The sequence below is a fragment of the Puntigrus tetrazona genome, chromosome 8 (assembly GCF_018831695.1).
Source record: "Puntigrus tetrazona isolate hp1 chromosome 8, ASM1883169v1, whole genome shotgun sequence".
NCBI classification, from domain to species: domain Eukaryota; kingdom Metazoa; phylum Chordata; class Actinopteri; order Cypriniformes; family Cyprinidae; genus Puntigrus; species Puntigrus tetrazona.
This window is the reverse complement of record NC_056706.1, coordinates 5127307-5144603: the sequence shown is the minus strand read 5'-3', so window position 1 is coordinate 5144603 and position 17297 is coordinate 5127307. Positions and strand designations below refer to the sequence as shown.

At 37.9% G+C, this 17297-nt stretch overlaps 1 long non-coding RNA gene across 1 annotated transcript; it reads right to left on the bottom strand.

Moving 5' to 3' along the window:
- Positions 1-479: 479 nt before the first annotated feature.
- LOC122350006 lies at positions 480-4821 on the bottom strand. Its single transcript, XR_006251552.1, has 2 exons — positions 4769-4821; positions 480-1410 (listed from the first exon to the last, which is right to left on the bottom strand). It is a non-coding gene; the product is annotated as an uncharacterized LOC122350006 (long non-coding RNA).
- Positions 4822-17297: the final 12476 nt, after the last annotated feature.

Sequence of the window (17297 nt, the reverse complement as noted above, 5' to 3'; positions counted from 1 at the left end):
ATTTGATTTGAGCATGCAAAAATATGATTTTATTGGCTAATATTAATTTGAATGGAATCAGAATTGTTTTCAAGAGTGATGTTTTAATAAAGGAATATAAAAACTAAGATTTTTAGTTTTAAACTACCGTTTAAAAGTTTGGGAGTGTTTTTCTTTTAATCTTTTACTTTAAATTTGCAAAGATGCACTAAATTGATCAGAAGGGACACTTTCATACTGTTATCATTTTACTTTGAATACTAAAATCCCAAAAAGAGTTTTCGCAAAAATAACTTTAAATATTAAAATTATTTCCTAAAGAACATGTTTCGCACAAGTTTCAAATTCAGCGTTACCCTCACGGAAAATAAATTGCATTTTAAAATATATTTAAATACAAAACCCATTTCAGTTTTTCCGTATTTTTGATCAAATAAATGCAACTTTTGGCGAGCGTGACGACAAATTTTCAACGGTAGTGAGATTGCACCAACGAATCATTCACAAATAAACCAGTACAATTTATTACCAAACTAAATATGCATTATGATTTCACATCGACTTTAAGCAGCAAATCAGCACGGCCCCCAGATATAGAGAGAGTCCCCAAAGCATTGTGCACATTTACATGGACACACCCTTTATTTCCTATCTAGGTCAACACTCCATCGCAAGTGTCAATTTACAGTCAAAATAAAGTATCGATAGAAATGATATATCCATTAGAGACAGACATTTAAAGCAGAGAGTGAAAGAGACGCCCCAGAGAGGAAGGGACAGATGACATCCACACATTGTTTGCTAATCTTTAAATCAGCCATGATTAGAGTTGACGGCATCAGTGCATTGCCATTCTCAGACAGCACACAATCCATATGGTCAAACCGCGTGAGGTCAAATCTACAGGACACGTCAGTCATCTGCTGCTTCCCAGTTCCATAAGAAAACGTTGCGGTTCGTTTAAAGGTCTCTGCACATCCTTGGCCTTTCATCGACGACATGTCCTTGCTCCGAAAGACGCAGTTGGGGTCCTTCGAGATGCTTGTTACGCAACAGCCTCGCCGCTCTTTGCGAGGAACTTACGTAATTTTAGTCTGAAAGGTGCGCGGACGGTCTCCTCTGACGGTTTAACTGGATGGAAAGCGAGTGAAATGTTCTCCTAGCTAATGTATTTCGAGATCAAAACTTAAACAGTTCGATTATGTCGAGGTTTGACAGAAAATGTCCCCAGCTGAGAGACGATGACCTGGGTGTTACTGTAGAGATGCTTGACTGACTGCAACCATGGCGCACGGATTCCATTTCCTGTTGGAGGGTGACGGGGAGAGGGGCAGCTGATATCTTTAGCTCCGAAATGAGAGGATGGACACAAATGTGTGGGGGCTGATGGATGATTCCTGTTTGGCGTCGCTCCTGTGAATGTCAGCAAACCTATGCACACACACAAAGAGAAAACCATTGGCGGGGACATTAGGGAAATGCATTTTGCGACTGATCAAAGGCAAGAAAAAACCACATGCATTACCTTTTCCTGCCTCGCCTTTTCATGTTTGTTGATCTTGTGGCTCTTTTGTTTGTGTTTACTTAGCGAATGATGATTTTTATACGACAGCGTTCTGAAGAGCGGCTGCTTTGAAAGGCACATGCTTTTGAAAAACGTAAATGGCAGAGGGTGAGTGCCTGTGTTCTTTAGCACCAAAGCCTTAGCGAAATGATTATTTTGTTACACGTCTTGCAGCACTATTAAGTTTTTAAAGGGGAAATTATGCCACCCGTTGTCTGTCTGAGTGTTAATTCGCATTTAGAGAATTAAAGTTGAATATGTAAATGTACATCGCCTGCGCACTAATCAGCATTGTTTCCTCCAAGCTGGTGTCCTGCTAAGATATTCAGTTATTTTAAATACAATCATGCTTTAGTACAGTGCTCTGCTCTGTTTTAATCAAAGCGCATAATTAAGCTCTTTTTTGTGCTTTGTTGCTGTAGTAGTTATGATATTCTGCATAGAAAATCACACTTTTCAGGGTTGACACACTTTATGACCAGAGAGTTGATTGACAATGATTCGCTGAAGTATCTGTGAACGGTTAAGCATGCTCATTGAAAATACTTCATTTTAATTAAATTCAATTACAAAACAAAAAAAAAAAAAAATCAGCCGCTGCCTTCGTATTTCAAGCATGGCTGCACAAGTCATTTCAACTTAAATGATAATAAACCGACTTTAAGAAGTCGAATATCATGTAACTTAATAAACAGAGTTAAATTTGTTCAATTTATTGGATGAGTTAAAGACTTATTCTTTAAAGTGAACTCGAGTCTGAGACTTGGACTTGAGTCCCTGTTAAATTTGGAAAAAAAAAATACAGTGTTTGAGTCTTAAAACAACAAAAGTCTATTTTTCCAAGGAGAAATATGTTTACATACAAATTTCTGTTTGAAAAAAAAAGTGTCTTTTTTTCTGTCAGAATGTGTGGATATTTGCCTCTTTAAAGGTTTAAAGACACCGATGTTCAGAAGACGTCTGGCAGTCGATAAGCATACAGTCTCTGTGACAGTTTCTCCACACAAAGATTCTAGACATGCACAATCATTTAATGATGTTAAACATAAGGATAGAAGCATAAAAGGATATGGTTTAAAGGAAAAGAAAAACCTGGTTACCATAGTTACCTATTCATTTAAAGTGGGTAAAACACTGAAAAATGTCCTAATGAGCAGACAAAAGTTCTACAATTTTAGAAAAGTTAGGTGAACAATCCCACCCATTTTCATTATATAATACATAATGAAAATATTCTCTTCTTCATACTGTAGGTGCACAATATGAAGGATCTTTTGATTTATGTAGAACATCATGCATTTTCCTTCAGACAAGTTTGACTTAATAAATAAATTCTAGAAAATGTCTTGAGATTCAGCATCAGCCATTTGTCTGATCAATATAATACATTTTTACAGTACACATCAGCAATACTCAACACTTTTATGCATTTAGCAAATGTTTTTATCCAATTGAATTAATGCATTCCAGATACTGTATACATTTGATCAATTCACGCATTGCCTGGGAATGGAACCAATGACCCTGGCATCGCAAGTGCCATGTTTCAGGAGGAGCATAAAAAAAAAATTATGAATTAATCTCCAAACTTCCTCAAAAGTGGGCTGTGATTGTTTTCTGCTCTTGTTGTTTTTTAACTATTAAAGTATTCTCTTTAAGGACAATATCTAAACATAAATCTAATCATTTTAAAATAATTTTCACAAAGGTAACAGGCTTTTAGTGTTTAGTTTGCCAACTCCATCTCCACTAAAGTATTCAGTCAACTATCAAAACACATTATCCATCTTAGGTGAACTGAAAACATTATACAATTATCTCATTTTTTACAACAGTAAGTTTGGGAACCCTTGAGTTAGAGAAAAAAAACCCCCAATCATATCACTTCACTGCTGCTTAGCGAACAATCCAGAATTTATCATTCATAAAGTACTCGCAAGTGGGATTTGTAAATCAGACATTCCCCCGAATTACTCAAATCAATTTTTAATGCACGTCAGTGTAATCAGAACACAATTTGGTACATTCCAGTTCCTCCCTAAGTAAATATTTATGGCGCCCCCTCTTTGCCGTTTCTCCATTTCCCCGTGATTGCCTGCGATACACACCATGTTCTCTTGAGGCTTGAGGACGCAACATGCTGAAAAATGTTGATAACACCGTCATGAACCAGAACCGCCATACAGAATTTCATTTCCTAGAACCACCGTCGAGTCACAAAGCCTACAATCCTCCCCAGAAGTCTTACACAACAGCTTCCCTCTGAGATGTTCCTTAAGTGCTCACTCTGGACCCTTTTATAATGGAGCTTTTCAATAAAAAGTCTTCCCTCATGACTAGCTTTTTAATAAAGTGCTTTTCAAAGAAATAAAGGCATGTGCAACTCAAATATAGCTCTGACTGTTGGAATAACACTGACGTGAAAAGGCATTGTTTCCCAAAGGACACTTTTCAATACAGGAAAAATGATGTTGGAGGTGGTTTTAGAACAATATTCAGCATATTATTTTGCCACGTAATGAAAAGACCCGAAAGCTTTTGCTGAGAAACTGACAGGTGCTAATTGCCTCAAGGATTAACATACATTTATGCAAATTTCTGTCCTCATATTATCCTCCTGCACCGCAAAAAAACCTAGTCTTTCCCAAGCCATGTACACTCACTGGGAATCGCTCGAAGCATGACGGAAAGACAAACAACAGCTGGCATGTAAATATATCTTGTTAAATATAACCGTATCTCCTTCTTTGCTACCATCGCGCCATCTGCAATCACTACTGAGGCAGAACACGAGGGATTTTGGGTTTCAGCTCACGTCCCGCAACATCATCTTCTCCCTTCATCTCTCGATCCGCGGCAAAACCGGCGCCCCCAGCTGCCCTCTAATCCAGCTTTAGCCCTTCCGCTGATCAGGTGCGTCACTCTTAACACAACTTCATCAGTGCCGGCGGGGCACAATTGGCTGGATAAATGATAAGATTTCCACTCGATTTCTGCTCTGCCTTATTCCACCTCTGTACCTGTGCTCTGTATCTGTCATGTTGCTTTAAAACCAACGCTGTGATAGCACTTCTTGTCGGTCTCAGCGTTTTGTCGCCATTCTGCTTCGGACCCGCTCGCTGGACGATCACAGTCTTTGAATATTAGATTTAGAGACAATGATGGCTTACTAAGGAAAAGCAAACAAGGCAAGATAAGAGATAATCTTACTGAAGCACCACTCACCTCCTCACGGCAATCTGAAGTCCTTTAGGATGGCTCCTTGGGCAGAGGCTGTAAGAAAAAAAGTGGTCAGATATTTCATTAGAGCTGTGTTGGGTAACAAAATGTAGCTAAATAACATGAAAAATACATTCCTTGACTTTTTTAGTAATGCAAAAGATTTCAAATGGTTGGGAAACTCAAATGCAAAAAGCATCATTCTATAAGACCCGTTTATTAAATAATCTGAAATAGACTATAACTATTTTTATAAAACAGCAATAAAAAACTAATTTGCAAAGTTTAATGCAATTCATTGAAAAAAACCCATAATAAATTAAAATCAATTGGGATTATACAAATAAAACAATGAAATACAACAAATAAAAAGAAAAGAGGATTAAAACAAACCCTTCCGTAGAATAAAATAATAAAATAAAAAGATGTCCTTTATGATTAGCATCAATTTCACCATGTTATTAAATAAAATCATAAACACGTGATTAATAAAGCTTTTCTGAAATCTGGTTTAAGTCAGAAAATCTATGTTTAAGTATGTCCCACAAAAGACCTTCCTACAAGAATGAATAAATAAAAGTTCCTACTAAAAGACACAATATGGTTAACAGTGTGTCTGTTTTAGTTAGTCACTGCCCGGCACTGCTTGCCTGCAACACTCTCAACTCTGCTAACGTTGCTAATTCAGGTCCTCTGCTGTCAGGTTTATACTCTCAAAGCTCCTCAAATTAGCCAGCTCTGTATTCTGCACTTCACAGGGTTTTTTTTTTTGAAGTCCTTACTCTCAGATCAAGTTGAAGAAACTTCCAACTTTCCACTTGCTCGTTCAATGTTTATAAAAACCTCTTAACCCCTCAAGACTTTGAGTCCTTCATTGGCAGGCTTGTGGATCTTGGACCCACTATACTCATTGGCATGCAGAAGGCTCTCTAAGCCGCTCGCTGGCACCCGCGCTGATTGGCTCGTCACCGTGTCATTCACAATGGTGTTGACAGTGCCCGTGATTCTATGGGCAGAGCTGCTTTTTCCAGCGCCCGCCTGCCCGTATGCCTCTCCGCCCTGGAAGTCTGGCGCTATCTGTGAAACCCTTCACGCAGTGCATCTGATCTGCTGCACCTCTCCTCAAACATGTCATCTAAATGCTAAGCACTCATGCTGCATTGTTAAATGAAAACAACAAGAACAGCGAAGGCAAACAAGACAATCCTGCAACTAGCTGCAAGCTTTTTGATTTGATTTTTTTTTTTTTTTCCAATTTCTCCTTTTCAAGATCCTAGATGCTTTCTTTCCTCTCCTGGAGATGTGAGGGGAATTCTGAGAGAGTTATCACGTAAGCTCTGTGCGCGCTACTGTTTATGGTTTTTGTCACAGTTTTGCAGCCTGAGACAAACTTTGGGAATTATCTTTGATTGCTTGCTGTGACATGATCGACAGCGGGGTTAATTGCCTTGGCGATGAATCTCAGCCCCAGATGAAGTGTCTCAAAGTTTGAGCCACAGTCCTCCAGAGTTTGTTGAAGAACTAAAAAGTGCAATTGGATGAATTAGCCTGTCTGCATGATATGCAAGATAAATACATTGTTCATTAAGATCTCTACAGGACATTGCGATTGTGCTTATAATTTATTATTTTTTAATGCATTTGTTTTTACTATAAAACTTCTATAATTTATTGTTTTTGTGCATTTGTCAGTTAATTATGTTTATTGTTCTGCAATGTTTGTGTTTCCTCTTTATGATACTGTTCTGAAGCTCAAATAAATAAAAAGAAAACACCTTGGTTACTCCACAAAATATATTTTTTGGCCGGCCACATTAGACTCCCAACAGTCCAATTTCATATTTTTTCATGCAGAACATTGCCAACAAATGGTAATTTGGCTCTATGGCTGATACAATAGAATGCAACAGTGCCTGTCCTCTTTTTTTTTAGCAGCATTGGTTTAGGAACTTTTTTTTCAGTTTGGGTCTTCCTTTGAGAACTGTAAACCATAAACCAAACCAACCAGCTAAAAAGAGAATCACAGCTTTAGAAATTTTGGAAACACTTTAAAATTAGGCAACACATAACTAAAAGTTTTCTCTTAAACTCCCAACTTGAACTCTGATTGGTGGAGATTCTTTGCAGGATCATGGCTAATGTAGTTTTACGCTTTTTAGAATTATTATTAACACATGTTGTTGGTTTTAACAAAAGCAAATATCATCTGCTGACAACCTCGTAACTCTAAGTAGGTCTGTCTTCAAATGTTTATAAGTTATTGTTCAAAATCAGTCATATATGGAGAAAAGCAATGGAATTTTTTTACGTGTGAAACAATTTTTGCACTTCATTTAAAAAGTGAAACCCTTTTTTCAGTGCTGTCAGTCGTGACCAAAATCTGATCTCACTGGTTTCATATGGTGCTATCTAAACATGAATGTGAGGATCATAAAGTACAGAAAACAAAAATTACACCATTTAATGCATTTTGGTGCAGGGATGGCTTGCTTCTAACAGAAAAATTGCTAAGAGAAGCAACCATGACCGCACAGACCTGCTTCTTACGACTGAGTTTCTCAAGTGCTTTATGCCCGACTTTATATTGATTTGGTGACACCAACTCTAAGGAAAAACTGCTGAGGCAGCCATTGTAGGAGGCACTATTAACTGTTCATGCTAATTAATGGGCTAAAAAGGTGAATGCGGTCTCCTGTGGTAAAGCAGGAGGGAGGCAGAGCGAGAGTGAGCGAGAGAGCGAGCGACAGGGACGTGGAGCCATTTCTTGTGTCTGCAAACAATTGGCTGAAACAGCTCCTCTGTTAGCATGTTACCACAGGGGATTGTGTGCCGCCACAGTACTGTGAATGTCGTAGGGCATTAGTCTGCAAGAGGAAGATGAAGAGTATGTAAACTTGCCTGCTAGCAGAGAGGCCCAGATTACAAATGTGTACTTTGCTAATTGAGCGGATTAGCTATCATTAGCGCAAATGATGCTACTGCTCCAGGTGCTAGCGTCGCAGGAGGTAAAAAGTGCTTAACGGGAACAATATTATTAACAGCAACACTATTTACTCTCTTACAAACTGCCCCATCCCATCCAAAAAAAAAAAAAAAAACAACAAAAAAAAAACTTGCTAAACACTAGCAAGATAACTGAAGGAACATATTTGCACATGTTTGTTTCTGCCCTCCATAATAAGAGTTTACAGCCAGTTTAAATTAATTAGAAATATAAAAAGTCTTCTGTTAAATGAATGCTTTTATTGAGCAAGGAAACATTACATTAATCGAAAGACATTATGTTACAAAAGATTTAGATTTAAAATAAATGCTGTTCTTTTGAATTTTCTATTCATCTTGATTTCCACTGAAATATTAAGTGGTACAACTGTTTTGTTAATTGATATCAAAACAGCATATTAAAATGATTTCTGAACACTGAAAACTGGAGTAATGATGCTGAAAATTCAGCTTTGCATCAAAGGAAAAATTAAAAATGTATTAAAACAGAATAAAGTGAATTTAATTTGTAATAATATTTCAAAATATTACTGTTAGAAATGTATTTGCGCTAAGAAAGGGTTTTACAGATGTTCGAATGCCACTGTTAAAGAAAACATATCAAATAATTACATAATGCTAATCATATAATTTCTATAAACAAAGTTTCTGTAATCTTTCTGCAATCGGTCTAAACCAACATGAATTTGTTTCTTCTGAAGGACACAGAACTTCATGCAGTGAACATCAACAGGGTCCAAAAACGCTGGACCTGACTGATTTTCATTGTATCTTCCTATAGGTAATGCAGGTTGAAACAACATGTAGGTGAATAAATGATCACAGAATTCATATTTCTGGTTAAATTAAAAAGACCAGATCAGCACCATATAATGTAAAATGTTAATGCGGTGATGCATAAGGATCAGTTTGTACCTTTAGATAATTCATTGGGTATCACGAACTAACAACAAGCATTTTCATGTCATTCACTTACTAAGAGCTGTTTTTAATTCAAAAACATACTGTTGTGCATTCAAAATGCATGAACTGATGTTTTTTTATGCACTTTGCTACGTGAATGCTAGGCATCACAATCGAATTTCTCTGCAGTTCTACTGTGCATATGCTCCTCAGACACTTGATGTGTGAAACAGGCCTAAGGAAGGCATTTGTAAGAGTGCGGCCGTTCAACCTCATGCCGTTTAGGCAGGGATTAGTGATTTTGTAACTGTGGGAGACGTGCATTAATACACTCACGTTAGTCTCTATTTCCACGGTAACAGCAGGCACGGCTACGAATTAAAAGCGGTATGCGCCCTTTTGCAGGAGGCAACGAGGGCCGTTTCTCCGACTGGCCTTGGCTGGATTTTGAATTTAAGGATTGATTAATCTCCTCCAGTGGCTGTGAGAGGAGCAATTAAGGCAATTATAAATCACTGGCAAACTGCAGGGATGAACCTGATGGGTAATATAGCGTATATTGATGGAGTAGCCTTTGAAAATGACTGCTAAACGCGAGTCAGCGAATAGTTAGGAGACATTTCTCAGGCTTTATCAAGCATTTCAATAAAATTAATATAAAAAAAAGAATTCCTAGATTCCCTGGTGCGATATGCGCCTTTCAAGCCACCGGTGGGAGTCCAGGTCACAGTGGAGTGAGAGTGTTTCTCTGGCTTTCATGTGCTTTTTCTTTTGTTCTCCGCTCGATGCAGGGCTCCCATGACAAAGAGTGCTAATACAATGAATAAAGAAATTTATAAATGAACAGATTCGTCTACACGCATGAGCCGTAAAGAGTCTTTAAAGAAAAGAAAATCTAGAATCCCATCGCAGCCGCATACGTTCATCTCTTGGTATTCGAATTCTATGAAATAACTCTCAATCACTACAAATGCATTATTGAAAGCACCTTCTTTGGAAGATGTTTCGAATCAATTTTTCATCCTGTTGGTTATCCTGTAGCAGAAGAGTCTCTAGTCACGGTATGCTAATACGTCTTCAAAAAAAAAAAAATCCAAAACGGTAGCGGGGGCCTCAAAGAAGAAGGACAATATGAGACATCCTCTGATCGTGGCCTGATAGACCCGCAGCAAACATCTCCCAAATATTCCTCAGGGAAATGTGAAGCGCTGCATGTGGGATGCAAAAACGATAGTTCAAAGAAACCCTGGCAATCCTTCAGATGGAAAATGGCCTAAACGTGGTCTAAGTGACGGGGCGGCTGGCTGAGAGGGGCTTCTAACGCGAAAGAGAGGAGGCCAAAAACATAAAAGAATCATTTCAAGAGGGAGAGGCGGTGGAGGAGGAGAGTTTTATGAAATCAAGAAACCATGCGTGTTAAGAAAACTCAAAGAACAGGATGCGTGTTTAATTCACTCAAACCTTAACAAGGCAATCTGTATCTGTCGACCAGTTAAACGAACAGAAATGGCACATTTAGATGTAATTGCCAGTGTTGTGCTGCGCTCATTCTCTCTACTCGGAAATAAACGGAAACATTTTGATATTGATTAGAGGCAGCTTTGATAAGGCAATTACTCGTAACGATCTCTTGAGCACCAAATACATAATTTAAACGCATGGATGTGTTTGGGGTTTTTCAATCAAACCTGTGTTTTGACATCACAGATGTACGCTTTTTGTCCTGATATATCAAGTTCGCACTTGGTATTGGCCAAGTTCGTAGGATTTATTTGATTTAATTAATACCTTGACAAGAATTTAAATATTTTTATTAAGCAAAAATTTATATATTTAGGGCTTGTGTTTGATATTCAAAGTATTTTATCAATGATAATCCAAATACATTGCATTACCTCTCCAACATTTGCAGATAAACAAATGAAAAAAAAATCGAGAAGTGGCTTTCTATATGATGCTAAAGGCTAAAGCACTTCTAATATACAGTAAAATATCATTTGTTCTTGTAAAAATGTATAAATATAATCATCATCATTTTAAGACTTAATTAAAGTCATCCCATGCAAGTTTTAGAAAAAATGAATAGAAAAAGTATAGTCTCTCATCAGACTGAATTGTAAAACTCTTTTTCCGTGACTTTTTGAAGTGTTGTTTGAGGTTAGTCGACAAAAAAAACATGAGCTTTCGGTTAATTATTCAGTGATTATGCACAACTGAACAGGTGCAAAACTAAAACAACAATAACAAAAAATAAAATTAGCCTTTCATCACAAGGGCCGAATGCAAAACAATCATGCTAACAATAAAAAAATTGATTTGTGAATATAATTATATCACAAGAAGCAAAACTGTATCAATGCTAGGCTTTATAAAATCACAGCCTGCAAACGACAGATAACAAGTTAGATAGATTTCCTAGCATCACTCCGCCGAGAGTAAGGGTGTTTTCTTTTTTGCTAACACCTTGCCACTTCAATTACAAAAAACACCCCACGCTGGCACTCCACTAATGTATTTCTCTCAATTATGAATAAAGGCACACACCGCTGTGTCACACAGGCCCCTTTGAGGACCCACGGAGCTGAATTTGGATGCCCTCCTCCCCACGGATGAGGCGAAGCGGAATAAAATCAGGCAACCCGCTGCGCCACGCGCTCCGCTCCACAAATGTATTCAATAAAAAGAAGAGGGGAGAGGTTGAAAAGGGTACAGACTCTCAAAGGATTGCCAATTCTCCAGTGTGTCAGATATTTAGTGGCCTCTAACAGTGCAGGCGTGAGCAAACGGAGGCGGACGTGAGCGGAAAGCGAGCAGGCGGAGCGGAGGAGACGGCTCGTGGATGAGACGCCGTGTTTGCTCTGACCCTGTCGCAGCCGATCTCACCGAGACGGCCCCTTCCCAAGATACAACGGCTGGCTGAAAACAATCGCCTCGTTCCTCCGCACCGCTCCATCGCCCGTTCCCTCCCTCAATACGTCTCCTTCATCCTGTCTCTGGGTAATGATGACTGTGCAGTGACAATGCTATTACCCACAAGAAACCGAAGAGAGGTAGAGATTAAGACAGAGAGAGAGACGCGCCGTCAAAAAGGAGGAAGAAAAAACGAAAGGGGAATTCACTTTCTTTTTGGTGTTTGACTAAAATGTATATTCCTTTCAATATAATTTGTATAGCTTACAATAATACAATTTGTTTCAAAGTAGCATTACAGAAACTAGAAAAATAAAGAAGATGAAAGAACAGGAAAATAATGCCTCAGTGAACACGCCTAAGGCAACGGCAGTGAGAAAAACTTTCTAGATTGAGGGTTCACGATATATACCAGCTAGGGATTTTGCAGAAAAACAATTTTAAGAAACCGTGTGATTTTGGCGAGGGTTTTACTCTTTAATTCTACGTTTGTACATCAGGGTCGCATTGAAGACTGAATTGGGAATGTCTTTTAAATTCCAGCTAAATTTGAATTGAATTTAAATTGAATTGAACGCATTAGGAATTTCAGTAGTAGATTAAAATAAACTCAAAGAAATTCAAAACTTGTTGGACTGAAAAAGCATTTTGGAATGTAAAAAAAGTTTGTGAAGGTTTAAAGGCCTTGCAAACAGAATGATGAAACAATAGACAGAAGGACAGGCAGAAAATAGAATCATAAAATGAATACAGATGAAATAGATGAAAATAGCAGTTTGGTTTAAAAAATATGCATGAGAAAGATATTTAGATCAAACACTATTTCGTTCTTGCTGTACTAAAATGCATGCATTGGAAATCTGAAAATTCTGTCATGTTAATTTTTTCTCAAATCATTCCAAAACCTGTCTGACCAGCGTTCGTTTTTCTATGAAGCCCAAAAGAATATTTTGAGAAATGCGCTTTTCCGCTTCATTCTGTGGTAGTCAACGGTGACTGGTTGGTAGCCGACATTCTTCAAAATATCTTCTTTACAGACACGAGGGCGAGCAAACGCTGACAGATGTTTTTAACCCTTAATAAAGTAAACAGGTTTTAATTGCATGTTATCTTTAACCAAATCCACTCTCATGCAGAGAAGCTAAATAAAAGCTGACAGAGAAAACCACACGTCGAGAAAACATCCGCCGAGGCCTCTAATGACTCTTCCTTGGGAACTTCCTGGTTCCTGCAAGAACATTATGTTTTCGGAGGCACTATAAATGACATGACAGCATGACTCAGTGGTTTGTAACTGGACAGAGTTCACAAGCGGCCCACCCACTCTCAATCCCTTCTCCCCAGCTTCGCTAAATATTCGCACTCTGGTTCTCTTTGTTTCCTATTCATATCCATCTCCGTGAATATCTCCACAGCGCATGACATGCCAAAGCAGTGGGCTCTCGAGACTATGGCAAATTTGAACCTTTCAGCAGTTCACTAGTGAAGACAAATGGCCAGCGTGTTTAGGGGCCCTCGTGAGTGATCTGTATTAATGCCTGGCAGGGATTCAGCGTGCTGCATATGCTAACTCCATTAGCGGGTCAGAACCTGGCTCTGTCTGAATCCCCTGCACGCTGGGAGGGCTGAATGTAGGAAAGTTGCAGGTGCGAAGCATGTGAACGCACATATAAAAGACATAAACGCACTCATTTGCACACGTTTTTTGGACCCAAGCCTGAGAAACACTGCACTCTGCTTCCTGCTCCGTCTGTTGCTGTGGTTCTGCCACTCCATGATGCATTTGCTGCTTAGTATTCATCTTTGCATGAATACGGCAATTCTGTTACACAAACGCAAAGCAATGTTTTATAAATTGCAACATGCACAGATTCGGTCCCAATGCAATCTGCGACGCGCGGGCATATGTTGACTGGATTTATGAGGGGTCGCAATTTGAAAGTTTAGAATGTCTGCCAACAGAAGAATCATAAAATGCTTGAAATAGTTAATTCTGATTGGTCAATCGCGACAAAATGGGTTTGAATTCAAAATAAGCTTCTGACAAGAAATAAAAAAAACTGTTGCCAAAAAAAAAAATATTGAAATATATAATATAATAGCTGTTTTACCAGTTTGACTTTTTGGAAAGCTATGAAATAGACTTGTATTTTAGCTGCACAGCTGCCATTGAGATGAATGGCAATGCTAATGGATAGCTTTCTCCAGATATTACAAGCAACCAATTTCCTACAGAGCTGTGCTAGTTTCATTTTTTTCAAACCACTTTGTGGCCTTTTTCTTCTCACATGATAAAATAATAAAACTCAAATCAATATTTCATGTCCCCTTATTTATTTATTTGGCAGGCATGTAATGAGTGAAATAATCTACAGTCAGTTGGTCTTCAGCACAAAATAAACCCATTTATGGTGATACAAGACCTCTTGACAATGACCTGAAAACATTATTGAAGATTGGTTTGTGTATTTTGTGAGTCAATCTTCTGCGCATCTCATCTTCATCACTAACTGTGCCTGTTATATAAAATAGTTTGCATATGTGTTTTAATTTTAAGAATATCAGGACCTTATTACTAACATAGTTAATCATGCTTAAGAAAAACACCTCAAATTTAGGTCCGAATATCGCAAATAATAGGACATTTGGTGCTGTTGCTGATATCTGATACAGCATAAAAATAAGATGACAAGTTATAGTGTAAATCAATGAGATTTTATAACTGTTTAGAGTAGCAGAAACTCTGTATTATGTTTTATTGCCCTATGAAACACACAATACAATAACGATTGAGGAGGGTGGGGGACTGATGTATAATTTTTGATACATTTTAACATTATTTCTAAATGCTAAAAGATAATGCATGCATAATCAAGTCAACCTAGGTTGCTTTTACTAAAAATCAATAGTTTTTCTGGCATTTATTTGCTAAAAACATTCTAGATTTTATAGCAAACGTGTTACGTGTTTAGAATGATAGGAAAAGGTCTTTTACTTACTAAAAGAGCACAATCAATCAGCTGACAGGAGATATGATTGTGTACAAGAGGTTTTCAGCTAAGATTTTATTCTTTGGAGGCATGCATCAAATATGATACTGTAGGCTTTATAGGGTTAAAAATATTATGAATATATCAGCAATACACTGACTGCCCCGCTTTCTAGATCACCATCAGCCATTGAAAAACCCATATAGGTCAGCAACTGCAAACTAAATTTCCTCTTTCACTGTTTTGTTAGGAAGCACAACCCTTTTATTCCACATCTTCTGATTTATGAACCATCTCCTTCACTTGGCAATCATACAATCTACCTAATTTCCTGCTAGACCTCACAATAACGGCCATAACACTTTTCCAGGAGCATATCTATATCCTTCTCCACCTAAGAATAGCTGTCACAAATCTGGCGAAAACTGCCTCTGCTGACACTGTAACACAGTAGCATTCAGTCCACCGTAAAAAAGGTTCATTTTGAAAGGATACACATGCTCTCTCTCACGCACACGTACATCCTAAATGCAATCACAAGCAAATGGACACTTATCCATAATCATGCACAGAAGTAAACATCTGCACATACACACAGACACATTTCAACTCAATACACACTCATATAAGTAAACAACTCCCATGCAAACTCTCCGCTGTCAGACTAGATTATATGGTGCAGGAAACAGGGGCATGAAATCTGCGGCAGCTGCCCCAGGCTGAGAGACACAAGGCTGCGGGCACAGACACACACACACACACACACACACAGATTAGACGCACACATGCCTACACAACCACACACACTTAGTGAGCAGACAGACATACACGCAAGAAGGATGGTAAGAAAAGGGGGGGTAAATTCCATTGGAAAGTGAGCATCACTATAGCTGACTCATTTTCAAGGGCAAAACACTTCAAGTACTGTATGTCTTGTAAGTGGATATCGAACCAAAAAACGTATGGCATACATCACTGCCACTCATTATGAATGAAACGTTACCTTGATAAAATACAGCAATAAGGATACTTGTAGATGTTAAGATTGCTACGGCAGAAGTAACTTTTGTGTGAAATATTTCCTCTTCATTTAGTGCTTGATAAAAACATAAAATATGAACACGCAAAGGAAAGAGTATCTCCCATATAGGCCTTGAGTCGAATAATACATCCTCTATCCATAAAATTGCTGGTGAAAAAGACATCTTATCTAAATCTGTAGAGAAATATGCATGGTCCAAAATAGTTCTAAACAAATATGTTGGTGGATTTTGATGCAAAAGGGCAACAAAAATGGGATGGATTTTTTCTGTGAGAGCATTGTTATGGCTTCGTATTCTGGCTGTTAAAATAGTCAGATTTATTACAAACACTTTTTAGACTCTCATGCTGGTGGCACCCATTCACTGCAGCGGATCCATTGGTGAGCAAGTAATATAATACTACATTTCTTCAAATGTATTCTCATAAAGAGACATCTACATCTTGGACGGCCTGATGGTAAGTATATTTCAGCTATATATATATATATATATATATATATATATATATATATATATATATATATATATATATATGTGTGTATTTATTTTTGTGAACTATTCCTTTAAAACTAATTGCTTACTTTAGGATCATGGGATTATAAAGAACAAAACGACTCTCTTTGCATGTATGCTTCTTTAACATGGAAGGGCCCACTAAGAGTGTCTTTTCTATACAGTGCCCTCCAAATGTGCAAGATGCAAATTGGAAGTTGCCCAGAGAAACAGATAAGACCGAATGAAGATACCTGAGAAAAACATATAAAGATAACCTTAAAAGTCAACTCGAAATGGCATTTGCAACCCATTTTATGTGATAAAAAGCAAAAACCTTCTACAGAACATTTTTTTTGAGAGGATTATGTTTTTACGTATTTAGGATTAGTATTTAGTTTATTTTTTCATTCATACATTTTTTTATATATATACACTAATATACACTAAAGAATGCTGTCTAGCCATCTAGTTATTTTATTATTATTTTATTTTGCAAAAATGATGTGCACTGATGAATCATGCACAATAAAAGCGAACAGGGTCAATTGTATAGTTATATTGACTTTAAATGAACACGAAAAAGCAAAGGCATGCATGCGAACATTGCAAATTAAGTCATAAATATGCACAAAGCCATGAACACCCAAGCCCTCTGTAACACATGAATGATTTCAGCTACTCTGGCTGAATGGCATAACCTCTCTAACCCCAACGGAGCCACACTCGTTTAATATGCAGCCTTGTTTCCTCTATATCACTTTTTTCTTTCAAAAAACACCCTCTAATTCAGCATAATTGCTCCTTGTCATTTTGTGCAAAGCAACTCAAAAAAACAGAATGACTCAAGACATTATGGGGCAGGAGCCTGCAGGGTCAGCATGGCCCAAACACCCCCTGAGCTCAGCACTTATGCCTGTGATGCAGCAACGCATTACAAACAAAGGATCGCATCAGAGCTCAAAAATCTCTTGTACAGCCGCTCACACAAGCAGCGGCCTGTCAGGGTGAAATTTTCATCCTCTACACTTTTCTGACACTGCACTACAATTTGGATCTAAATTCAAGGTCTAATTTATGCCGGGTGCACAAAACAAAACTGCAAAGAATGGCTCAACTGATCTTATTATGAAATACTTGGTAATACTGTTTAGGCATTGGTTAATTTCAATAAACATGACGGTCGAAGCGTTT